This window comes from Sciurus carolinensis, chromosome 17, assembly GCF_902686445.1.
Source record: "Sciurus carolinensis chromosome 17, mSciCar1.2, whole genome shotgun sequence".
Taxonomy (NCBI): Eukaryota; Metazoa; Chordata; class Mammalia; order Rodentia; family Sciuridae; genus Sciurus; species Sciurus carolinensis.
The window spans coordinates 40,327,887-40,354,147 of record NC_062229.1 but is presented as its reverse complement, the minus strand read 5'-3'; the positions used below and the strand labels follow the sequence as shown (position 1 = coordinate 40,354,147).

The 26,261-nt window shown below is 39.5% G+C and overlaps 1 pseudogene; it reads right to left on the bottom strand.

Moving 5' to 3' along the window:
• Positions 1–24,129: 24,129 nt before the first annotated feature.
• Positions 24,130–24,612, bottom strand: LOC124969324 (60S acidic ribosomal protein P1-like; annotated as a pseudogene).
• Between the last annotated feature and the right edge of the window lie 1,649 nt (positions 24,613–26,261).

Genomic DNA, 26,261 nt, shown 5'->3' with positions numbered 1-26,261 from the left:
AGAAGGAGCTGATACAAAAACAGAAGGAGCAGATTCCTTGGGAGTTTTAGGTTATAGCACACCAGCTACTGTGCTGTAGGTCAGGTGATGGTATCGCATAGAATTGGGGTCCTCCCCATTTCTGTACCAATGCCCTGTGGTGCTTTCACAGAAGCAATAAAGCATATATGGCATTATTCCACCATAACTCAGGGTTTTCAGCTTTGGGAGCGCTGGTAGATAGCATCCCAGTTTACATCAAAAGTCTTATTTTAAAAGGTAGGTTTTATCATTATTCAGATATGGTGAGAACAACAGATCAGGAGACAGCTGTCATTGGAGAGAGTTCCCAAACTGAGGGGACATGCCATGCCATGCCATGCAGGGCTACATGGGGAGCACCAGCATTACCTCCAATCAGGAGGCAGAGGAAAAGGGGAAGATGTGGACAAGAACTTTTGGGATTTCCATAGGAAGGAATGGGTGAGACCCGGTAAACATGCTTAGGTTAAAAAAAACTTCAACTCATCTTGAGGTTTGTCTACAATTGTCTACAATCTGGACCTGGGGTGTTTGGGGCAGGCAGATGGGGTCCTGAATATGAGAAGCCCAGTGAAGGAGGTGGCTGGGGTGTGGGCTCTGGTTGGAGGGTTCATATGGGAGAGATATGCCTGTAGGTGAGTCCTTTACTATCTCTAGAAATTGGCCAGCAAAGTGGTGGTAGGGTAGTCCCTGCAGAACCATTGAGGCCCCTGGTGTCCAAGCATCAGAAGCACATGGTTAACACCAACTCAGTAGCTGTGATTATGGTTGGGGATTATGCTGCAGTAGCAAAATACCACGATTGGATGGTTTAAGCACAGTGTGGAATTTATTTTCTGGTAGTTCTGGAGACTGGAAGTTCAAGATCAACATGTTTGCAGGGTTGATTTGATTCTGAGGCCTCTCTTCTTGACTTGCAGATTGCCAGCTTCTGCTGTGTCCTTACGTGTCCTTTTTCTTTGTGCAGGAACATACTTGGTGTCTCTTGTGTGTCCGATTTTTCTTTTCTTAATGTGGATACCAGTTGAATTGGATTAGAACCCACTCTAATGGTCTTATTTTAACTTCTTTAAAGGTTCTAACTCTAAATATCTTCACATTCTGAGGTCCTAGGGGTTAGGAATGCAACGTAGGACTTTTGGGGGCACAACTCATGGGTCACCTGAGGATTAGGGTTTGGAGTTGGTAGAGGGCAGGAGATAAAGTTGAGGACTATGAGTTAGTAAGATTTGGGTAGCATGTAAATATGACCTCATTCTACCTACAAGCTTTGGGTACCTTGGTAAATTTGAAGTACCGAGATATTTGCTCATAAAAAAGTTTATTAAAAAATCTATAGTGAATCAGCATTCCATCAATACCAGAAACCAATGTCCATAACCCCAGGAGGATTGAACTCCTTTTTAAAAGCATACCAATCATATTGACTTGCATTAATAGTTAATACCCTAACAATGCAGATGCCGAGTTGGGGGTTCTCTCTTTGACAATAAAAGTCCATTCAGATTTTGCAGGGAAAGATAAGGTCAATGGATATGAGTGTCTGAAAGAATGTACATGATGCCCAGGTTTTAAAGTTCAGTGGACAGATGAATTGGTCATTCATTTCTTTCTCCTATGCCCTGTCCAGGAGAGTCTGGAACAGAATAGCTTGATCCCCACCCCAATACACACACACACACACACACACACACACACACACACACATGCACACCCCTTTCTTCCTCACACGCTCAGCACCCACTGTTGCAGCCAACTAAATTTCTTCCCTCACTCATTACCATGTAGGACTCTGGAGAACTCCTTTCATGCCCTCTAGTTTCTGCTTGAACAGGTGGTTGGAAAGAGCTTCCTCCTCAACATCAGGAAGTACGAAAGCTTTATTACCAACAGACTCTTCCCATCTTAAAAAAAAAAAAAAAAGGATCATGCCAGTAACTTTGGCCTCAACTCTTCTCCTTAAGAAGTTAGGGTTCCAGTCAGGCATGGTGGCACAGTAACTTGGGAAGCTGAGGCAGGAGGATTGCAAGTTCAAAGCTAGCCTCAGCTACTCAATGAGACCCTGTCTCAAAATAAAAAATAAAAATGGGTTGGGGATGTGGCTCAGTGGTTAAGTACCCCTGGTCTCAATCTCTAGTATCAAAACAACAAACAAACAAACAAACAAAACCATCATGGTTCTGGATTTGTCAGCAAAATGGCATTTCTAGTTGCAGTAAGATTAGCCAAAGCTGTAGGACTGGTGGAGGCAGATTTATATGAAGTGCTCTGAAAGGCTTTGTATCAGTTATTGGTTGCAGGCCAGAAGACAAACTCTGAATAACTTAAGCAAAAAGAGGATTTCCTGGAATGATGTTAGGGGGCAGTTCACAGAATCAGTCAGGGCCTGAGAACCGGTAGGAAACCAGGGTGGGAGCTTCAGAAATTTTGCAAGGAAAAATCTGGCTTGTTACGTTACTGACTGCCAACCCATTGCTGTGCACAACCACAAAACAAGGCCACCAATGGACTCTGCTGAACCGTGCAAGTGAACAACAGAGGTCCCTATGATTTTGCTTATCTTCTGCCAACTCAAAATGCCAAGAGGGATCATTCGATTCATTAGCAGAGTCTAGTTCCCTTGCTGAGTTCTTACTGCTAGGGGCAAGAGAAAGGGAGAATAACTTCCCCCTCAGTCTTAGGAAGTTGGGGGAAACTGCATCCAACAGAAATAGGCACATTAACTGACTTCTCCAAAATAAGAATGAACACAGACAGAATGTGGGAAATGCAAAAATTCAGTAGATCAATCAAGATCCACCACAGTTATATTATAACCTTGGATTTGAAAACTACATGAGCAAAAAGGTTATCAAGTCTAGAATTTTATATGTGCAGCAGTCCCTGGTTGGTAAAGCAGAGATAATCAGATGTTGACCACAAATTTGTGCTCTTCCTTTCAAAGTATAGATTTGTCACGGGGAAGTGGTTTCCAAGTGAGACACTACGTTTCCTGGCACCCTACAGTGATGTGCAGTCAAGTGACAAGGTTATAATGAATGGAATGCACAAGGAATTACTTCCCACTTCTAGGCTTAGCTTATAAAAATTTTCCTTGTTTACCCTTCCATGTTCTTTTCTTCTCTGGCTATCTAGAATGGATGGTGTTCAAGGTGACATTCGAAACTGTTGCTAGAGACTGTAACAACTAGGCCTTTAAATGTGTACATGAAGGAAGGTCCCTTACTGATCTCTTCACCTGCCCAGTGATCCTATCTAAGCAAGAAATAATCTCCTTTTGAGTGTGGGCATCATGAGGTCATTTAGTACTAATACACTTAGTTTGTTTTGAGTTTTGTCTTGTCTTGTGTTTTGTTTTGTTGTGAGTAGGATGTAGTAGAATAAACACAGGCTTTAAAATCAGACAGACCTGGGTTCAAAACCATCTCTACTGCTTAATTTCTATGTGTTTTTTCTTAGTTCCTGCTTTGGAAAATGAAATTAACAATATCCACTATCCTATTAATAGTATCACGAAGGGCAGATATATGGATCAAGTGAAATAATAAATGTAAACTTTGTATGATGCGTGGCACACAGTAGGTGCTTACTGAATGGTAAACTGCTGGAAGAACATGCTATATGTATTGGAATGGTTTAAGCTGGGAACTAGGAGGCAAGAATCCTTAGTGCAGGATTGCTACTCCCTGTGTATCCATGAAGAAATCCCTTTGTCCCTTCCAGTGTTGCTTTTTTCTGTCCAAGCTCTGCGCTCTGAACAATTCCTCAAGGAACCCCTGGAAGGAGCTGAATTGAACCATATAAACTCTGATTGCTGTCTCCTTTCCAAGCAGAGAATCTCCAGTGTGGTTTGTTTCACATGCTGGGACTCCAGAAGACTGTGTGTTTAAAGAAGAGATATTGCTGCTCTTTTAAAAAAAATCAAATATCTGTGTACTCCAAGATCTAAAATTCTTCCCCACTCTAATAATCTAAAATTCTGGAACTGTCTGAGCAAATATGGATTAGTCTAGCACTTCATCTTGGGAAAGGTTTTCTTTTCTCCCCTCTCTTGACCTGTGTGCAAGAAGCCAAGGGTAACCTGTGATTCCCAAGACTGATCAGGTGTAAAAGTCAGGAGGGGCAGAACCATGACTATGCATAAGAACTAAAAATGCAGCCAACAGGAAGAGTGCCTGGCATTGGGACACGAGGAAAGGACAGGTGCATGCTGTTCTGGGACATGACTGGGCAGCCTCGTTCTGACCAGTAAGGTAAGGACAAAAAGGTAGCCAGGATCCCAGGCTTACAGAACTGTTGCTAAGGGGAAAGTAGCGGGCTACTGGTGAGAAAGTTTCTTTCCAATTTGGCTTTCTGCCATATTGTGTGGCCTTATAACACAGAGATGTCACAGAAAGGGAGCTTATCAAAGTCTACATATTTTGCTAATATCACAACACTTCATTTACTCAGAATGCTTATATTTATTACAGTGAATGTTCTAAACACTCTTTTGGATACTGAGGACGTTATATGTCTTGTGGCAATAGCTATTAAATAAAGGGGACAAAAACAGTAGTGCTCTTTTAGATATGTTCTTCCAGGAGGGTTCTGCTGAGAGGTTGACATTCATGCGGAGACCTGAAAGCAGCAGAGGAAGAGTGGTCCAGGCAGAGCGGGGAGTAAGCATGCATTCCCCAAAGACAGGGAACAGAAAGGAAGCAGAGTAGCTGGAGTGGAGCGAGCCAGTGAAGAGTGACAGAAGCTGAGACTTGGAAATTGGCAAGGGTTTACACCACTTAAGAGTTATACAGGCCATGTTAAGGAATTGGGAATTTATTCTGCTTTCTGCCTTTGAAGGATTATGAGCAGAAAATTTCTCTCTTTAAAAAGGGTTGCCCTGGCTGATGTGTAAAACCATATAGGGGCAACAACAGAAGGAGGGTGACCTGTTAGGAGACTAATAGAATCATTTAGGCAAGAGATAGTGGTGGTTTAGACTGCAGTAGTAGCAGCACAGGTAGCCAGTGTTCAGATCCTGGATGTATGTTGAAGATGGAGGCCACCAATTCGATGGACATCGAAGTCATGGCCAACACTGTTGTTTTTACACACCCTCTTTTCCTATCCTACCCTCACCTCCTCAGAACAGGGGGTTTCCTCTGAGTAGAGGACTGAAGTGTGGGGAGAGAAGAAAAGGAAAGACATAGAAAACAGGTGGATATGAATAAGAGAACAAAAAAGGAGATATAAATGCAGCAAAAAAAGCAAACATAGAAGATGCAAGAGGAACATGAACCAGAGAAGAAACTGGAAATGCTACTCAGTTCCTCAGCCTTTTTTTTTTTTTTTTTTTTTTTTCAGTGCTAGGGATTGAACCCAGGGCTTTGTGCTTGACAGGCACTCTACCAACTGAGCTATAACCCCAGCCCCCTTATCTCTTTTTTGACATGAAAATAGAGAGGTTGATTTTTCTCTATTGACAATAGACATCTTGAAAAAACACTGGTAACTTTTGTTTTCAATGCCCATGAGCACAATGCCAACTTGAAGGAGAGAAAAATATCCTGTAAAGCAAATTGAAAACCAGTGTTGGAGGGAGAGCTACCTGCTTAGAGGTCTAAATTCAATCCATCAACCTTTTGGATAAAGCCCAAGTATCACTATACACTAGTGAGTATTGGCCTAGAATATTTCCCCTCCCATCTTTCTTAATTAAAAAAAACTGATTTCCAAAAGAAGAGAAATATACCATCTCTCCTGGGTCCCCCTTCAACAACTACAGAACTGGTTTTCTGAAGTGATGCTTCATTAAGTCAGAGGATCCGTGGGGTAGCCAGAAACCACTGTTTTCACAAAGGGGAAAAAAAAAAAAAAAAAACGGAAGTCACAACTTCCACTGGAGAATATAATCATATCCCCTTGCTAGTGTGGCTGAAAACATTCCCTGACCACTGTAGCTTTTTGATACTGTCAGTGAAGGAAATGTTGGCAATAAATTTTGATGAAAGATTACAGGAGTCATTTCCGCCTGGGAGAATTGCAATGTGTTCAAGTGTTTAACATAATCTTAAAATGTAATAGGAACCTTCCTCTAATTTAATCTTCAGTCTTTAGTCATCAACACAGATGCATTGAGTTGGTTGATGGTAAAAGGAAAAAAAAATTAAAGAAGTGGTTGTTCAGAGACCAAAGATATTTTCACTTCCCCTACATCTTGGTTTAATCAACAGTTCCAAAGAGTCACATGGCAGACTGTTTGTTTAAAATTTTGCTCAAAAGATTTAAGTGGGAAAAATATATTTCCTTCAGAACTTGCAATGTTACATCTGGGACTTTTGCATAATAGGTTTACTTCTGTACTGGGCACATGCAACCTGTTTATGAAATGCTTCAACAAATGAAAAAAATGGCACGGAAAATCCAACATTATCAAGATTCATTTTCTCTCAAAAAGTTTTCTACACTTTCTCTCAAAACGCAAAGACGTTTTGAGGTTGAGTCATGAAAAATACTCACTGTAACACACATGGTACCATGTTCTATACCACCTTCCACCAAACCTTAGTCTTAACAACAGCTCTTTTCTGGAATCTTGCCTTAAATTTTCTTCCCTTTATCTCCCCATGAAGACAGAATGTTAATGGCCCATGGTCTACTAAAATAAATTTTCCCTAGGTTTTCAGGTAGACTTTTGAAAGAAGACAAATAGCCTTCATCAAGTCCAGAACATAAAGAGATAATGGGATCCTCTCTACCATTCCAGTCACAGTTTCTCTCTTTGTCTTTCTAAAACATTTGAACTCATACATGCACATGTGCACACACGCACACACAATGCCCATGATCTACTGGAGAAAATCTTTGGTCTCTATCAATCATTTTGGATCTGGAAGCTAAGCAACCATATTGTTTTGGCAGGCGTACTCTTAGGAGTTGAAGGTCAACTTCCACTGTAGCTAGCTGCCCCTAATGAAGTAAGTATTCTAAGACCTTCTCATTTTTATCTCTTACAGAAGTGGAATCTGGCTGAGTACACTGGATTTAAGAACAAAGCACAGCAGTCACAGACTTGGAACCATTACTGCCCAGGCACACCACCCTGATATCTCAGAAAACCTGTGGGTGATAGGTCTGAAGTCATGGGAGACCCATAAATCATTGACTAATGATTTCAGAAGAAAGGTCTCTGGGTAGAATGCCAGCATTGGAAGAATAGCAACATTTACACCCTCTTTAATTATACCACAAATTAAATTGCATTTAATTATGTTAATCATATAATGAATAATACTGAATTCCCATAGCTTTTATAATTAAAAAAATCCATACCCTTCCTCATGCTCTTTCCTTAATTATCTGAACTGTTTTTCTTTCTCAGGGCATCCCTCAGGGATAAGAACATTTGAGGAACCCCTTGAGAAGTGAAAATCTCAAATGACAAGGAAGATGGACTTATTAAAAAAGGAATATTCCATTTGGATGGACAACAGTGTGAAATTGTTTTGATGGGATTATCATTTAAATGTGGTTTCTTCAACAATTTTAAAATCATACAAGCTTGCCCCAAAGTGAGGACAATCTCTTCACTGAAAAGCTGGTTTACATTTGGAAGTAGCCACTAAATATTATGTGCTTTTATTAATAATAAGTATAACAATGCCAGAGGAAATGTGGTTTCTCATTTTCTTAGAAAAATTATTTATTATTCACTCACATTTCAAATACATATTGCTAATATGGTTAGGTGAAATGTATTAAGTAAAAGCTGATATATCCTTCACAGCAAAGGAAACAATCAGGAATGTGAAGAGAGAGCCTACTGGATGGGAGAAAATCATTGCCACCTGCATCTCAGAGAGAAAATGAATCTCTGGGATATATAAAGTACTCAAAAAACTTAACACCAAAAAACAAATAACCCAATCAACAGATGGGCAAAGGAACTGAATAGATGCTTCACAGAAGAAATATGATTGGTCAACTAATAAATGAAAAAATGTTCAACATCTCTAGCAATTAGAGAAATGCAAATTAAAGCTACTCCAAGATTTCATCTTACTCCAATAAGAATGGCAATTATTAAGAATACAAGTAATAATATATGTTGGTGAGGATGTGGGGGAAAAGGTACTCTCATACATTGCTGGTGGAACTGCAGATTGGTGCAACCACTATGGAAAGCAGTATGGAGACTTCTCAGAAAATCTGGAATGGAACCACCATTTGACCCATCTATCCCACTCCTCAGTTTATACCCAAAGGACTTAAAATCAGCAAACTATAGTGACTCAGTCACATCAATGTTTATAGCAACTCATTCACAATAGCTAAGTTATAGAACCAATGCAGGTGCCCTTCAACAGATGAATGGATAAAGAAAATGTGGTACGTAAACAAAGTGGAATATTATTCCACTGTAAAGAAGAATAAAATTGTGGCATTTGCCAGTAAAGGGATGGGAGTGGAGACTATCATGCTAAGTGAAATAAGCCAATCCCCAAAAACCAAAGGCTGAATGACCTCTCTGATATGCAGATTCTAGCACACAATAAGGTGGGGGTAGGGAAGAACATAAGTTTCTTGGATTAGACAAAGGGAAATGAAGGGAAGGGAGAGGGGATGGGAACAGGAAAGACAGTAGAATGAATTAGACATAACTTTCCTATGTTCATATATGAATACACAACCATGTAACTCCACATCATGTACGACCACAAGAATGAGTAGTTACACTCCATGTATGTATATCAAAATACATTCTACTGTCATGTATAACTTAAAAGAACAAATAAATTTTTTTTTTAAAAAAGCTGGTCTATCTAATCAATATCACAAATTTCTCCTGTAAAAATAGAAATATACTTATAAATACATTTATATAACCATATAGTACACAGCGCAATAAGATATGTATTATATATAAGCATATAAAGTGATAAATATACAATTTTACACAATCCCATGAAAAGTCTAGAACAGGTACTTCTTTGATTTAAAAAGCTATGGGGAGTAATGTTCAGAGTTGCTACCAGTTCACGTATTTCCATGCGAACTCTGGCCACCACTGCTCACTGGCTAACCCTACCCTCATGCTCACTCCCTTTCCCTTGTCACTTTCTTGTCATGAGATCCTTGACTTCCCTTGGCTGTTGAAAAGGCCAAGTGCTCAATTTCTAGTCAGAAGGAAATATCTGCTGGGGATCCCTAGGGAAGCTTTTGCTTTTTCAACAAAAAGTGTTGATGATGTTAGCGTTTCAAATACTTATTTGAAAAATTGTAAACATAGATGTATTATTGTCTTATACAAAGAAAGGTCTTAATAAAAATAATACAATGTTGTGGGAAGGAAATGAAAACCAGTGACTCCCTGACCTGGGAGGGAAGGCTTTCAGTAAAAAATGAAATTCACTGATAAGAATGATTTTAATGGAAATTTGAGGAAAGGATAAAAACAGAAGAACCACAAATCCAGTCCTATCCCTGCAAACTCAACTCTTCTCAGAACTAAGCTTTTCCCTCTTCCTTGAATGTGAGTGTGATGCCATGAAACACAGCAGCTCTCTTGTCCCCACAGAGCGATCGACTCCGGGGTGGAATGATGATGTAAACAAGGAAAGGAGGAGAGGAGAAGTGTCCTTAAGTTACCAGAGCTACCTTTGCCTTCAGGCACAGAAGGCTGGTAGGGCCTGGGAATTTATGCACTTTTGTGATAGCTTTTACCTATTGATTTGTGGGTACAGAGCCTAAATAATTCAACTCTCCCACTTGTGTTTGAGATACTGCCTTCTTTAGAGCTCCCCTGCATGTTTGGAGCAGTCCCTTGGTGGGATGATGGTGCTCAATGCTGCCTCTGGACTGGATTTCTTCTGCTGCTCAGCAGACTTCTGCAGGGCCCTATAGGTTCTTCCGGAGAACTCTTCCTAATAAAGCACTTTAACATGAATCTTGGTCACTAGGTCTGTTTCTGGTTAATTCCACCTATGACTCCTTTTCTCTGGACTGGAAATAAAATGTCTCACCCAAGGATAGAGGCACAAAAAAGCAAAAGTTAAATGAAGAGTGAATCAAAAAGAAGCGGATTTTCCAAAGGCCAAAAATAGAAGTCATGTTTCTTTGGGCTGTTTCCTCTGACCCGATTGTTTATAGAATGAAAAAACAATATTTCTCACAGAAGGATGGGCTACATTTGATATCTTGCTAAACATCAAACCATTTGCAATATTTGAATATCAAGTCTAATATTGCTTCTCATTAATTAGTAGAGGTCAACAAATAAGGGGAAAGAGGATTATTAATACAGATCCTCTGTCAAAGTTCCAAAGTCTGATCCTGGCCCTCTTCTATGAGGTGCTGATAGAAAAAGCAGAGTTTTTTTAAAAATTTTTTCGTGAATCTTACCACCTGCAGTGAGTGACCTGATGTCAGACTGAACAAAGGGAGCAATTTGTTATTTCTTGTTAAGGAACTAATCTTCAGTAAGCTCAGGCTGCCTGCTCCTAACAACAGGAAAACCAGACCATGGCTCAGAAAATTTGGTGATTCATGTGTCTTAATGTCCGGTCCTGCTGGCTGCATGATAGGTAGTTTTATCTGGAAAATTCCATGTCAGTCATCATGACACAAACTTGGTGCATCAAACACCCAGTGGATCAGTCTCTGAGGCCCTGGGAAGGTTGGGTTGAGGGAAAGGCTGAAACTTTTTTTTTTCTTTTTCTTTTTTCTTTTTTAATAAGCAAGAATTTGGGTAAGAGAGAAAAGAAACTATACACATGAATATCAATGTGACTAAAAGATTCATTTGTAATTACTCTAGAAAGAAAATATTTTGCTTGACACAAAAACATCCTAGACAATTTTAGCCTCAAAGTGAACAAATAACACCTTTAGTGACTCAAAATACTAATTGAAGAGGAACTACCTAAATTCAACAGACACTCTCAAATTCGTTGCTATTCCCATTGCTAAACTAGAAACCATATTTAATATATTTTGAAAAAGATGAGTGATATTTTTTCAACAGAAGAGCTGAACTTGTGGACCTTTATACAAGGTTTTATCAAGTGTACTTTTAGCCTAAATGGATGACCATTTGTGATTGATCCACAAGAAAATTAATGTTAAAGTTGACCATTTAAGAAGATAAGAGTGAGTTGAGTAAGAGCAAAAGTTTACTTTTTATGATCATAATAGGTCACTCTGTATTTTATATGTTTATGCTTTTATTGAAGTATAGCTAATGTAGAGTAACATGCATTGATTTGAAGTTTGCTGTTTGATGATTTTTGACTAATGTATATGTTTATTTAACCTTGACCAAAATCATGATGGAGAACATTTTCTTCAGGTCAACTTCTTCATGCTCTTCTGCAGTCATCTCCTTGCCTCCCAGAGTCAGCCACTATTTTTTTTTTTTTTTTGTACCAGGGATAGAACCCAGGGGTGCTTAATCACTGAGTCACATCCCCAACTCTTTTTTGTATTTTATTAGAGACAGGGTCTTGCTGAGTTACTCAGGCCTTCACTAAGTTGCTGAGGCTGGCTTTGAAATCGAAATCCTCCTGCCTCCGCCTCCTGAGTTGCTGGGATTACAGGCGTGCACCACTGTGTGTGGCTCCATAGTTGACCCCTCTTGATTTCTTTCTTTCTTTCTTTCTTTTATTTATTTATTTTTTGGTCCTGGGGATTGAACCCAGGGGTGCTGAACCACTGAGTCAAATCCCCAGCCATATTTTTGTATTTTATTTAGAGACAGGGTCTCACTGAGTTGCGGGGGCCTTGCTTTTGGTGAGGCTAGCTTTGAACTGGCGGTCCTCCTGCTTCAGCCTCCCCAGTTGCTGGGATTACAGGCGTGCACCACTGCACCCGGCACACTTTTGATTTCTATCATTTATTTTCAGTCTTTATATATATGAGATCAACCAGCTTGTACTCTTGTGTTTGCCTTGGGTTCAGCATGTTACTGATATTCATCCACACTGTTCCGTGTATCATTAATTTATTTAATTTTGTTGTTCAGTCATATCTGCTTGTACAAGTATGCCACAATTTATTTATCTATTCACTTGTTGATGGATATTTATTGTTGTTTCTAGTTCTTGGTTATTATGAATAAGTTATAAATGTGTCCATGCAGGTTTTTGGTGGACATGTTTTCATTTCTCAGAGAACATTTAGAAGTAGGTAGAATTTTGGGCCATAGGGTAGGTGTAGTCTTATATTTATAAGAAGCTCCAAACACTCTTCCCAAGTGATTGTAGCATTTCCACTTCTGGCATTAATATGGGAAAGTTCCAGTTGCTCACATCCTTGCCAACAATTGGTGGGGTCAGTCTTCCTAATTTTAGCTAGAGAGTGGGTCGCTATGGATAGGAATGGTTTTGAAATAAGAAAATAGACTCAAATTGCAGTTTATTCTTACCCTTTGTAGTTTATTCTGACATCACTTTATTTACACTAATTATTTGATCTCTGGGCCAAGAAAAAGTTGCTTTGAGAGCCTATGAAATACACTGTTCTAAAACAAGTGTTCTTGAGCATTTCTGTTGTTTTACATCATTTCTACCTCTTCTTTCCTTCCTTATGACCGAAGTAGAAATGGTGTTAGACTGTGTTACTGAGCACAAATTTTCAAAACAATAACAACAAAAAGAAGTTTAAATGGAAGAAGGTAATTTTCAAGTGGCATAAATAGATGAGTTGGGTGCGGTGGCACACACCTGTAATTCCAGCAACTCGGGAGGATGAGGCAGGAGGATCGCAAATTCAAAGCTCAGCTTCAGCAATTTAGTGAGGCTCTAAGCAACTTATTAAGATCCAGTCTCAAAATAAAAAGTAACAGCATCCACTTATCATTTGCTTTTTTGAGATCGGCTTATCTCACTGAGCATGATATTCTCCAATTCCATCCATTTACCTGCAAATGCCATAATTTTATCTTATGACTGAGTAATAGTCCATTGTATGGATGCTGATAAAATAACGCAGGGCAGGGGGAGGGTAAGGGAAGAATGGAGAAACTTTGAATTGTGTAGAGGGAAATGAGGGGATGGCAGGGGGCAGGGGGTAGGAAAGATGGTGGAATGAGACAGACATCATTACCTTATATACATGTATGATTACAAGAATGGTGTGACTCTACATTGTTTACAACCAGAGAAATGAAAAGTTGTACCCCATTTGTGTACAAGGAATCAAAATGCATTCTGCTTTCATGTATAACTAAATAGAACAAACAATTTAAATAATAAAATAAAAAATAAAAAGGCTGTGGCTCAGTGGTTAAGTGCCCCTGGATTCAATCCCTGGTGCCAAATAAATAAATAAATAAATAAATAAATAAATAAATAAATAAAAAACTTCTGTCTCTAATAGTTTCTTGAGAATTCTAATAGGTGGGAAAGTGGTTTTAAAAAACCCACTCTCAGCAATTAGAAAAATGCAAATCAAAACTGCTATAAAATTTTATCTCACTCTAATCAGAATGGCAATTATCAAGAATGCAAGTAACAATAAATGTTGGCGAGGATGTGGGGAGAAAGGCACACTTATACATTGCAGGTGGGAATGCAAATTGGTGTAACCATTATGGAAAGCAGTATGGAGATTCCTCAGAAAACTTGGAATGGAACCACCTTTTGACCCAGTTATCCCACTCCTCAGTTTATACTCAAAGGACTTAAAATCAACATAGTACAGGGGCACAGTCACATCAATGTTATAGCAACTCAATTCACAATAGCTAGATTATGAAATCAACCTAGATGCTCTTCAACAGATGAATGGATAAAGAAAATGTGGTATATTGTGTGTGTGTGTGTGTGTGTGTGTGTGTGTGTGTGTATATATGAATATTACTCAACTTTAAAGAAGAATGAAATTATGGCATTTGCTGGTAAATGAATGGAGTTGGAGAACATCATGCTAAACAAAATAAACAAAACCCAAAAAAGCAAAGGATGAATGTTTTCTCTAATATGGGGATGCTAATTCACAATAAGGCGGGGGACAGTGCTAGGGAAGAAATGAGTTACTTTATATTAGGTAGAGGGGAGTAAAGGGAGGGGAGGGGGTAGAGGGGTAGGAAGGATAGTAGAGTGAAACAGACCTTTATTACCTCATGTACATATATGACTGCATGACCAATGTGATCCTATGATATGTACAATCAGAAAAAATGAGAAATTACACTCCATTTATCTATGATTTATCAAAATGCATAAATGCATTCTACTCTCATAATAACTAATTAGAACAAATTTTAAAAATTTTTTAAAAAGAACCCACTCTCATTGACATAGCTCTTATGCAAACACAATTTTCTCATATTTAAGTCACTGTGCAAGAAAAGCAAATTTTCTCTCTGCTCTTGTACCAAAAAATCAAAACAGAATCTACATTGTGTACAACCATAGAAACGAAAAGTTGTACCCCATTTGTGTACAATGAATCAAAATGCAGTCTGTAAAAATAAAAAATTCAATAAGTAAATAAATAAATAATCAAAACAGAAGACTTCTGTGACCCCCAAAGGTGTGGAAATTTCTCTTACCAGCAGGCAAGCAAGTAATTCTGTAGCAGACACTACTTGGGTATTGAGTAATTGAATCAGATTCGTACCCAACCTGGTGATAGCATCAGATCCCAGAAATTGCGACTTCAGTTCTCAAGACTCAAGACTACACCCCTGCAATCCCAATTACAGATGCCAATCACAAGCTCCAAGTCTTTTACCTGTGCTTCTGCCTGGCTGGGTATGAATTGGGTTTATTGTAAAGGATACCACAAAACATACAGATGAAGAGATGCATGGGGTAAGGTAAGGGGCAAAGGGCGTAGAGCTTGTACGCCCTCTCTGACCAGCCTTCCTTGGGTTCAGCTGTCCAGAGACTCTCCAGACCCTGCCCTTTTGGGCTTTTGGACGTTTCACTGCAGAATCATGATTGCAGCGTGGACAACTGTGTCAAGAGATGTTTGGGAAAAAATGGGTCTGATTGAATGTAATAGACTAAATGGAGAGACCCAGTTGGCTCAGATTCTTCTATATAAATAGCTACATAAATGCAGTATTATTATTCATTTGACAAGTATGTATGAGTACCTACTATGTACTTGGCATAATTTTAAATGTTGAAAACATAGGGGTAAATAAAGCACATGAAGGTGTATCCAGATTCAGAGGTAAAAATTCAGTAATTGATTATTGATAGCCAATGTGGGTGGGTAGTGTAAGTTTGTGTGTGTGTGTGTGTGTGTGTGTGTGTGTATGTGCAGGTGATGGTTTAATGGCAATACATATGCCAGGTGTTGGCAATTCTGACTGGGGCACTTGGAACTGTATTTTTTTTCTGTGAAAGAACTTATCTGAGACAGAACCATGCTTATCTTCCTCTTAAACCAAAGATTGTACATTGGGGCCTCTGAACCAAATCTAGGCATGAGTTGCATGAATTTTGAATGTCTGGATGGAGCAAGCACACTTCAGTTTCACATTCATCAGTTTTCCCATCTATACTTTTTACTGTCTAAATAGAGGCATTTCTGCTTGTGGTCCCTATATTAAGCAAATAAGGTCTAATCCAATGATTGGCACAGAGTGTACGATCAAATGGCGGAATGAGACAGACATCATTACCCTACGTACACGTATGATTATACGAATGGTATGAATCTACATCCTGCACAACCATAGAAATGAAATGATGTACCCCATTTGTGCACAATGAATCAAAATGTAGTCTGTAAAAGTAAAAAATTTGAAACATATTGTTTTTCATCCCCCAAAAAATAAAATACAATTTTATAATGAAAAAAAATTTCTCAAATAGACTGAATAAAGAAATAAATGATTGCACGTTTCTACACTTCCTTGTCTTTCACTCTGCACTCCTTTTCCCTTTCTACAGACTCAACATTTATATTGGCTTCTAGATAGACCTTGCCCCAGGAGAAGCAAAGCTCAGTAGGATGCTGCACATACGTTTAATTCCTGTTGAAGTGAACTGAGTTCTGCTTCTCATAACCAACCATGGACTTCTCTGATAAATAGATGAGTAACAATCTATTAAAGAGAATTGGTAAATATATTTGGTTCTGGATGGCAATAGGTTTGTGCTTCAGCTCTATCATTTACTAGCTTTGTATATAAATAAATCGACTGATGCCTTAGTTTTCTCATAAGTCAAATGGAATTCATAATTCTTATCACAAAAGATGTCATAACATTTGAATGAGCTCATATATGTAAGCTATAAGGGGCACTTGATAATAGTAGTTCCTTCTTTCTTTACTCTCTATAATTGTCCAAAACTAAAATTAGTGAAAGAGTAACTGAATGGATATTATTTGTTGTTTTTCTCCCACTGGGTAGCAGCTGTGTCCTTTGACATGGAAAGTGATTGACTCTACTCCAGCTCATGGTTGAGTCATAGTTATTTAATCCAACCTCATCCTCCTTATGAAAATGATTGGTTTTTGGTTTAGATTCACACCAGTGTTCATCATGTATGTCCCCATTGCAGAAAACAATTCAGGAACTTGTATGTGACCAAATTATGAATAATGATATATGAAAAGTTGATTTGCTTGGAGCTTTTGGGAAATGAAGTTTCTGGCTCTTGTGAAGAGCTCCCAGAATTCAGTGGTTTCTCTTTTCCTTAAAGGAGAAGACAGGAAGCATGAAAGACTGCTGGGAGCCATAAAAGGGAACTGACAAAAGGCTTAATGGAAATAAGCTGAGACCTTGATATCACTGCTCAGTCAGAGGTGAACCGACCCTGAAACCTGAATTACCTCTGGACTCTGCTTCAGTGAGTCTTGATAAACCCAGTATTGTTTAAGTTCCTTTGATCTCAAACCTAAGAATTCAGGATCTAATTCAGTAACCAAAATGGGAACCAAGGTTAGATTCCATTTGTAGAGCTCATTCAGGACCAACCTGTAAAGTCTGTTAAGTTTGCTTCTAGGGTCCCCTAAAATATCCCCCACCTTGCTGCTGGCTCTCTACTGAAACCCTCTCTACATTTCTCCACTCTATGATCCCTCCAATTCTGCTCTCGTCTTCTTGATCTGTTTATTCCACTCATCAATTTATATTTTTAAAAAATACCAAACATGCCTTTGGTACTTTCAGTCGAGAAAAAGAACATCCTGGTTCACATTAAAACTTTGGCAATTGATGTATTTCCTATGTAACAGGAGCAAAGCTGTGGTACAATCCAAAGATCTTGGTAACAGTAGGGGGTTCTGATGGAATCTAGCAAATCAGTGGACAATAATGTTCTTGAAATCTCTCACTTTAGACTCTGAAAGCAGCCACAATTTACACCTCCACAGCCAATGCCTATACCACTCTACCTAAATACCTATATACCTAAAATAAAAACCAGAGGCTGGTTTTTATTTTAGGCCTCTTCTGGGGCAGCCTTGGGAATAAGGCCATAGTACCTCTATCCTATTGAGATCATGGGAACTATAAATAGAGAGGAAGTGAGCAACCAGAAGGTATCCTATCATTAAATATTCATAAGCCAGAGGATATCTAATCATGCCACATCATAAAGTCTCTGCCCTTCAGAAGTCAGTAGGATCTAAGGTAAATGTACCAGAGGGATGAGATAGACAACTGTGCCCCTTACTTCTCACATTTGAACCCACCAATTCTCCTGGAGGATCCTGATACATTAGCTAGAATGGCTTCAGATTTTAACTTCCCGACCCTCTGAAATGTCCCTCATTGTCACATACTGACCTCACCAGTACCAGTTCCCATTTTCCTCATTTTCTTTTTGCCTAGAGTCTAATTCCTTGGTCAAATACAGATTTATTCTCTAGGTATGAATTCTTATCTCAGACAAATGTACAAAATTTAATGCCTGAAACCTACCTATCCTCTAGGGGTATGAACCCCAGTGAAGACCCCATATCTCAGGGTGTTTAGAACATAGTCATATTCATTTCTTTAGACTGGGTCTCCTATGTTGACCATATCCTCTCGATTCTATCCACCCATTTTGGCTAGGTTCCCAAAGCCTACCAAGTGAACCCCTAAGGGGATGTTTTCTACATCAATCATGTACCCACAAGGCATTGGATTCCATCATGTCTTCATTGGCATCTAATATTTGCTGTGGAGAAGAAACTTATTTTTTCCAATACTGTGTTCTCTGCGTAGGGCATAGAACTAAGACCCCATGTCTTTGAACCAGGATTGTTTGGCCACCTCTCTGGTCAGAAAACCTTTCTTACAGTGAGCTGATATCTCTCTTGCTACACTTCAAGACCGATTTCCATTTTGACTGTCCTCCACCAAACCCTTACAATGACACAGCATGAGCCAGTGGGGGCTGTGGTTCACCACAGTCTTGCAGGGAAAGCAGCAGAAGCACCTGCAGGATGCTGCAGAATCTATTTGATAATGGAAAAGCCAGATCCGGGCAGATGGATGTTATATTTGGAGGAAATGCCATCACATGACCAAAGTTCCTGCTCTAAGGAGAGAACATACAGATGTTCAAATACCAGAGAAGTCATCATGCTTCCAAAGGAATAAAGGAACACTTCACTATTCCCCATACTTTACAACTGTAAAGGCATAGAAAAGCTCAGGCAATATTAGGGCTCTGAATCAAAGGGAAACAGGACTGCATAGCAAGGAAACAAGCTTTATCTGTATCCTCAATGGCAATCCATTTCTTTACTTATTTTATACCCACAGGGCAGGGGGAGACGGGTGTTCATTTGGCTCTCATTAATAATGACTTTTATCTTCAGATGAGGCAAACATGACCCCATGTCATTATGACCTTATTGTAATTTCAACAGAGCAAAACACACCTTCTAAAATGTTCTGATACATAAACATATTTGAGCAAACAAACCCAGTATTTTTCCCTTTCTGTGTTCCTTCCTTCTTTCCTTTCTTTCTTCTGTCCTTCCTTTTCCCCCTCCCGACAGCCTCCTTGTATCCTCAACCAATATTCTTTAGATAGCACAAGATCTATTGTGAGTCTTGGATATTAAATTTAACAAATATTTGTTGGGCTTCTCCTCTGTATTGAGGTAGGTCTTATGCACACAAAAGGATTAACTAAACAGATATCTGTCTTAAAGAAGCTTGAAGTTTGGAGTTAGGGATATAGGTCAGAAGCAGAACATTTGCCCAACACATGTAAGGTTCTGGGTTAAATTCCTAGCACCAAAAAACAGAGAAAAGTTGAAGCAAGTTGATTACAAATGACTAATATATAAAAATAGCAGTAAAGCCAGGAACAGTGGTGCATGCCTGTAATTTCAGTGACTAGAGAGCCTAAGGCAGGAGGATTGCAAGTTCAAGGTTGGCCTCAGCAACTTAGTGAGGCCCTGTCTCTAAATAAAATATAAAAAGGACTGGGGATATGGTTCAGTGGTTAAGCACCCATAGGTTTAACTTCTGGTACCAAAAAAAAAAAAAAGAAAGCAATAAAATCATAATAGTATGGGTACTCAAACGTGGGAGATTGTCATTCAGATCTTAAAGGATGAAAAGGATTTATATCAACAGAAGTATGGAGCAGAATTGGATTCTGGGTTTTAAATGGATCCCCTGGATCAATTCCAGTCATCCTTGGAACAGTTGTTGAATTTATCTGTTCATGGGTGGTGGCAAGTATTGGACATCAGCTTCTAACCTGAGAAATTAATTCTTTTTGTATTTCGCAAGGAAGAAACTGTGTAACTTTTTAGGGAAGATTTTTAAGGGGAATCCAGAGGTTCTTCGGACCCCCTTAGAAACTTTCCTTGGGTTCTTAGCAACAGGCATTTTCTTGGTCTATTTTAAAGTCCAACCCTGGAAACTTGATGGGAAATGAGTGTAAAGAGACAACTCATCATGGCGGTGTGATGAATCAAATTTGTTTGCTATGCTTGGCCTGTAACTTAAAAAAGTACAAGAGCAGGCTTGTGTGACTGTGAACATAAATATTTTGATCAGGCTTAATAAAACTTTTTTTGGCAAGAATGATCATAATTTTAAATTGAAAAGTTTCATTACTAGGTCCTAGGAAACCTATATTCTTTTTCCATCACCAATTCTCTGTGACATGTCAAAATGATTCAATCCAAATTCCTCTTATTTCACTTTCCCCGTTATTTTCTGCATCATAGGGAGGAAGCAAACTTGCTAAAGGAAAGTGATGAGAATGTGCAGAAGGGTCACAGACTCTTTTCTGCCTAATTTCATAGTCTCCTCCTCAAAGTTAATATTTGCAGAAAAGCTAGGCCCAAGTTAGCTGTGAAGCCAATGAAGACTGCCCCAGGTTCAGAAATGCAATAACTGGACATGCACTTGAGAACTGGAAATAGGGTGGACATCTGGGAGACAAGGGTAGATAGGAGATGCTAGGACAATTTGGAAAATATCAGGAACCAAAGTTGATCAAGCTCAGAAATATCAGCAAAACAGAAACCAAGAATGGAGATTATAAGAGAGAGAGAAAATGGTGGGAATGAACCCATTTGTCCTTTCTCTGTTACTCTCTTCTCAACAGGGGAAGTTTTTCTTCCTAGAGAACATTTGGAGATATTTTTGGTTATCATAATTTGTAGGGGTCTGGAAGTCCTGCTACTGGTATCTAGAGAGTAGAGGCAAGGGTTACTGCCAAACATCCTACAATTCACAGGACAGATAACCAAGAATTGTTTGTCCTAAAATGTCAATAATGCCAAAGTTGAAAAACCCTGCTAGAGAGTACTTACTTACCAACATCACTGCTTTATCATTTATTGTGGTTTTTATGGTTATAAAAAGTAATGAGTAACATGTACAAAGCAGTACATGTTGAATCTGGAATATTTTATCAATATATTAAATAAAGTTTCATCATCATCCTATCAATTATACCACAGAAGTTCATAGTCTATTCCTCTCAGGGTCAGAAGTTATGAAATCAAATTGTCGAATTAATGTAACTCAGCTGCTGCCTAACATCAATGTACATTTTGCAGTTGCTTAGGATGGAATATGAAATTCAAACTTTTTTCTTTCTCTATTCACTTAATCCAATAGGAAGTACTTGGACATTATTTTTGTAGAAACAAATAATCATGGCCAAAGTCTTTCCAGGAAAAGAGTGATTTAGCATGTTGAAGAGAGAGCAATTTCTTGAAATGTTAAAATAAAATGAAATGCATTTCCAATGAAAAGCTGGGGTCCTGGGAGCCTGCACCTGGTACCTAAGCCCAGCATCCACTGGGGAGCTATGAATGGACCATAATCAGTGGCAAAATCTGGAGAGCCACGGAGGGAAAAAATTACAGGAATTAGGAGCTGATAGGGACTAAATACAAGTTGATTACATTATGGAGATGGAGGATGAGAGCAGTCAGTAGGCAGAGGACTTTCCACATGAAGGAATAGTTCATTTTGTTCTAGTGTGTTTCCAGATGTCTGTAACAGACCAATATGTTGACATATGTCTGAAAAGAGGATCTGGTATAGTTAGGAGAGTTGTCTGATACTGTGCTGGGTTCGAGGGCACAAAGAAGGTGGGCCTCCTAGGTTGGAATCCTTACTTCCCACCTACTAGCTATGTGATCAGGGCAGATTAGTTAGCCTTCTGCGCCTCATCTGCTAACTGGAGTTTGTTCTCATGGTCATGCGCCTTTGTAGCAGACCATACTGGTGTTCTGACCAGATATTCCATAAGCTCTTTAACAATTTTTGTGCGTCTCTTTTCAGGCATCTCTACTTTTTTGCTTCCATCAGCCCGTTATTCCATAGGACAGAGAGCTGGGGATTTACCTTATTCGGGTCCTTAACCAAAGACTGGAGGGGGCCTGAATCTGAAAGCTTAGCAACCACATCCTCAGGTGCAATGAATACTGAGGGCTCCCCTGTGAGGTCAGTCCCAGGCCACCTTCTGTGGGATTTTGCCTGAAATTGCCCCTTATTTCCTTTTGTCACTCTGCTTTCCTCACTTCCTAGTAGGTATTTCCCAGGACCACTGACTTAACTAATCACTCGCACTTAAATCTCGTCTCAGGGAACTTAGATGAGTTAGTACACACAAAGTGCTTTGAACAATGCCTGGCACATAATAAGAGCTTGGTAAATGTTAACAGGTAGGCTACTTATTATTAAATGCTTGCTGTGTGCCACGTACTGTATCACTGACACTGTATCTACCTTCCTTTATGAGGGAAAGAAAAGCCAGAGAAATGATACAAACCTGAGCTGGCAGGAGACAACCAAGGGCCCAATACCAGAGTGAGAATTCTACATTCAAAGAAGCACAGATAGTCAGATGAAAGAAAGAGGAGTACCAAGTCCCAAATAAAGGTGGAATTCACAGCCTCATTTAGAGGTGGGGTAGAGTGCAAGTGAATCCATAATTGGTGTTTTCATCAACTTTTGATTGCTGTATAAAATTCTGGAGATCTTCAACTTAAAAAGAGGAAAGGTTTATCTTGGCTCATAGTTTGGGAGATTTTAGTCCACAGTTGGTAGACCTGTTGCTTCTGGGAGCACGCAGTATGGGAAGCTGCTCACCTCATGGCAGCCAGGAAGCACAAGCAATAGACAAGAAGGGGATGGGGGTCTTGTATCACCTTCAACCCCTGACTCCATGACCCGACTTACTTCCACTAGGCCTCCCCTCCTAAGGTTCTGCCACTTCTCCATAGTGCCAATGAGTTGGGGACCCGACCTTCAACACATGGGCCTTTGGAGGGTATTTGAGAGCCCAACTATGACAGGTGGGTTTATAGATACTGATAACAACCTGTCCGGTTGAAGTGACTCTCCCTTTACACAGGTGAGAACAGCAATTCCCAGAAGGCACAGCTACTCCATGAGGGCTCTGATTTTTGAGATTTCGTTCTTCTATTCTGTTACCCTCTTCTGGCCATGGACTCTTAGCTTGCCCTGAGCAAATAGTAGGTAAAGATGGAATGATGTTAATGTCCCTAAGTAGAGATAAAAGGCACTTTTAGCACGAGCAACAGGTTGGAGGACATCCTCAGAAGCCCAGAGCCAAACAACTGTGTCTCCCCAAGCCTGCCTTCTTCATAATGATGTTTGGCAATTATGTAGGGCCTGATATCATTTTTCACCTTTTCCTGCTTCCATGTCATGTCTTCACAATGAGATGACCTGTTTTTTGAAGGGGAGAGTGGATTTTATTCTTTGCTTCTTTGAAACCTCTCCCCCATAGTACTTACCACTGGTTCTTCTACATAGTGGGTCCTCAACAGTATTTAACTAATTTATTTCTCACTGTAGGGGTTATCCTATAAAAATACAGACATAATACTCCTAGGAAGACATATAGCATATCAAAATATATACATATTTTTTATATATACATATATGTGTTATATGTATATATTGATGTATACATATATTAAATATAAATATATACATATATTAAACAGCTCACATTAGCTTCATATATATGTCTCTCTCTCTATATATATATATATGTCGTTATATATATATGTTTAATTACAATGTGATAAGGTGAAAACTGTATTTCACCACCCAGATCCTCAGCTTCTGTTTCCTTTACTCTTTCTGTCCTTCAGAGTTTTTTTTTTTTTTTTTTTTTTTTTGGTGGTATGGGAATTGAACCCAGGACTTTGCACACGCTGGGCAAGTGCTTTCCAACTGAGCTACAACCCCACCCCTTCATGGTATTTCAAACAGGATGCTGCATATTTTTCCTCTTTGGTGGACCAGGTCAACAAAGCAGCTTGCATCTCCCCACTTCCCCAGTTCCCTCATTACTATCCTGAGTGGATATATCAAAGGTCATTTACTTGGGGACAAATAAGTGAAAACATAATGTACTAGAAAAAACACTGAGCTGGCAATAAGTGTTTTCTAGGCTTTGCCCTGCTCTTACCAGCCTAGTGATCTTGTGTGGGTCACTAATGGCCCTGCAATTCATCTGCAAATGAAGAGATTGGACTTGATCTTTCCTACCCAATAGATAACATTAGCCACATATGGGCTCTTTCAATTTCTATTAATTAAACTTTAAAAATTAAAAATTCTGTTTCTCAGTTACTCTACCCACACTTGAAGGAATCAATAGCCGCTTCTCTCATTCTAACTGATCTTTCCAGCCTTATTCTTTTTTTTTTTTTTTTTTAATCAGCAAAGCTCAGTTTTTTTATTCAATATGTTACAAGAATTTAGTCAAAAAGACCAAAGCCCATGTCATCATCAGACTCCTCGGATTCTTCTTTCTTTGCTTCCACTTTCTTCTCCTCAGCTGGGGCAGCCGCTGTGGAGGGAGCAGAACCTCCTGCTGGTGCTGCACCAGCTGCTGGAGCAGGCCCACCAGCCCCTACGTTGCAAATGAGGCTCCCAATGTTGACATTGACCAGGGCCTTTGCAAACAAACCAGGTCAAAAAGGTTCAACATTTACACCAGCCACTTTAATGAGGGTATTGATTTTATCCTCCGTGATGGTCACCTTGTCATCATGCAGGATGAGGGCAGAGTAGATGCAAGCCAGCTCGGAAACAGAGGCCATGGTGCTGACTGCCAGGCGCGGTGCTAGTCGCCGGATGAAGTGAGGGCCTCACCCCAACGCGGCCTTAGCTTCTCGGAAGGACGGAGCACCTTGGCGGCAGTTGAGGGAAGCCCAGCCTTATTCTACTCTTACAGTAAGAAAATGGGCTCATCCTAAAGTAGAAAAGTAATTCATCTCAGCATGATTTAACATAACTATAGAGAGAAAATGGCCATGTGTTATTAAGAGGTCTAAACACACTCAACAAAACTATGAGATACTAGTGATATGAAGTTTTATTCTGGCTGGAATGACCTTGAAAGCAAGAACATTTAGCTCCACGTGTCAATGTCAACACCCTGGCTGGGTACCAATGAGATAAAATGTTTCTTGTCTGTATTGGGTCATTTTTGGCAGCTTTTTTAGGCCTTTATATCTACACAACTGTGGCCAGTTTATCAGTGTTTCCCTCACTGGCTGCTGCTGGAGACGGGAACTTCTCCGAGGTAGACCCTGTGATGCTGACCAAGACCAGGCAAGGCCCAGGCCAGAAAGTCAACTCCAATTCTTGGAGGTTGCATATTTCCTCTGTTTTCTGTGGCAGAGATTCTTAACAGAGTATAGTAATAGGGTCTTTGTCATGACTGTGGGGATTGTTGGTAGTGTGTGACTTCTGTAAAATACCAATGCTTGCATACAATTTATTGTATTGGTTGTATTATTTATTAATTGAAAATCCCCATTTATTGAGTGTTTATGATGTCCCAGAGACTGTGCTCAATAGTATATATCTCATGATTCATTCATTTCTCAGAACAATCCCATAAATGGACATGGGTATATTTTACCTTGCTCTGGCTCCTAGGAAGACATACAGAATATTGAAAGTTCTCTGAACTTCTCTAAACCCTCTTGGTGTCTATGCCTGCACCCTCCATTGCAAGAGGGGATGCTTGCAATGTTGTAGTCAAAGTGGAATATGTTCCATGAGCGTTACACATGTGTCAAGGCCAGATAGACATCACTTATGTGGATCGGTGGGCAAATAACTACATCCAAGCTAGTTACTGAGGAGAGGCTGTCCTGCATATAAACAGGTAGGACAACTAGCAGAGCTCCTTAGCATAGGGAATACTTCTTACCGAAATGAAAGCTAGCCGCTAATGGACACTGACCAGTACAGTTTCCTGGTGCCAACAGCTGGTGGAGGCTGGTGGACGGTGGAGCAGAATACGGACCACAGAGTTATGATTCCGCCAACCAAAGACCCACTGGCATTTTCCTTCAAACCAGAGCAGTGGTAAAACACACCCCTGCAAAATCTAACTTCACAGGGTTGATTTGAGGATGAATAAGAAATGAAATATATCTTACTTAGCACATTTTAACACATAGCAGACACCCAATGCCTAGCAACTCTTATTATAGTCATTATTGTTGTTATACCTACATCTAGCTATATTTAGTAACAATAGTATTGATAATGCAAATATTGGTACATAAATGTTAATAACTGATTCTCTGAAACTTAATCCGATTTTTTCTGTGTATATGGGTGTTATGGAGAATCTGGGAAACAGGTTTGCTTTAACCAATCATGCCTTCTTCCACACCCTCAACCTACCCTCAAACATAAATATTTTTTAAAATATTTTTTAGTTGTAGTTGGACACAATACCTTTATTTATTTATTTTTATGTGGTGCTGAGAATCAAACCCAGTGCCTTACATGTGCTAGGCAAGCGCTCTACCACTGAGCCATAACC